This window comes from Dioscorea cayenensis, chromosome 10 (genome assembly GCF_009730915.1).
Source record: "Dioscorea cayenensis subsp. rotundata cultivar TDr96_F1 chromosome 10, TDr96_F1_v2_PseudoChromosome.rev07_lg8_w22 25.fasta, whole genome shotgun sequence".
Taxonomy (NCBI): Eukaryota; Viridiplantae; Streptophyta; class Magnoliopsida; order Dioscoreales; family Dioscoreaceae; genus Dioscorea; species Dioscorea cayenensis.
Genome location: NC_052480.1, coordinates 17,804,017 through 17,805,275, shown reverse-complemented (window position 1 = coordinate 17,805,275; position 1,259 = coordinate 17,804,017). Strand labels below are relative to the sequence as shown.

Genomic DNA, 1,259 nt, shown 5'->3' with positions numbered 1-1,259 from the left:
AGGAGGCGGTGTGATTGCGAGTGTAGCCTCGGACTGATTCAAACCTTGTATTTGCCGATTGAACAAATCTAGCCAAGTGCTTCTCCAAATCCGTCATTTGGGTTTCCAAGCCTGAAATTCTGTTTTCACTTGAGGGGCTTGTTGTTGTTGTTGGAACCCCGATGGCCCCATGGTCTTCTGTGGTCCTTGATTACTCCATGAAAAGTTGGGATGATTCTTCCAACCTGAATTGTAGGTGTTGCTGTATGGATTCCCTTGAGGTCTCATTCCATTACCTACAAAGTCAACATTCTCAACTGAAGAAACATCACCAATGACGATTGGGCAATCGGAAGGAGCATGTCCTCCATCACAACCGGTACAATTTGTCACGGCCGCAACTCTATTCGTAGCTATAAGATCTAGCTTCTTACTCAAACTCTCCACTTGGGCCGCCAATGAAGTTACCGCATCAATTTTATGGAGACCGGCCACCTTTTTCTTTTCCGTAGCGTTCCACTGGTAGCTATTTAACCACATTTACTCAATCAATTGACGTGCCTCGTCGGGGGTCTTGCTACCTAAGGTACCTCCTGCCACCGCATCCAAGAGTTGCCTTGTACTCAGGTTCAAACCATTGTAGAAGGTTTGAACAATCATCTACTCCGGGAATCCGTGTTGCGGACACTTGCGTAGGAGTTCCTTGAACCTTTCCCATGTCTCAAATAGAGACTCCAATTCCAACTGCATAAAGGATGAGATCTCATTCCTAAGCTTTGCTGATTTTCCAGGAGGGAAATAACGGGCTAGAAAAGCTTCTACCATCTTCTCCCATGTAGTGATTGATGCCCTAGGTAATGAGTGTAGCCACTTTTTTGCTTTCCCCTTTAAGGAAAATGGGAAGGATCTCAATTTGATGGCATCATCCGTCACACCATTTATCTTCAGCATGTCACACACCTCGAGGAAGCTCTCTATGTGACTATTTGGATCCTCATCGGCCAAACCATTGAATTGTGTAGACTGCTGCAGCATATGGATGAATACCGGCTTTAGCTCGAAATTCTTAGCTGTGATTGGGGGACGCACAATACTCGATTGTGTCCCCAATACTGAAGGTCTGACATAATCGGATAGTGTCCGTTGTTGCTCATTTTGTTCTGCCATGTTATCAGATCCTTCTACTTCCAAATCAGCTGGATTAGGCTGTTCTTGTACAGGTTCTTTCCCTTTCCTTCGAAGTGTACGTTCAAGCTCAGGGTCTCCTTCAATCAATATTG

General features: G+C 45.2%; 1 non-coding gene across 1 annotated transcript; it reads left to right on the top strand.

The window, feature by feature from the left end:
- Positions 1-649: 649 nt before the first annotated feature.
- LOC120271195 lies at positions 650-756 on the top strand. Its single transcript, XR_005539816.1, has one exon. It is a non-coding gene; the product is annotated as a small nucleolar RNA R71 (small nucleolar RNA).
- Positions 757-1,259: the final 503 nt, after the last annotated feature.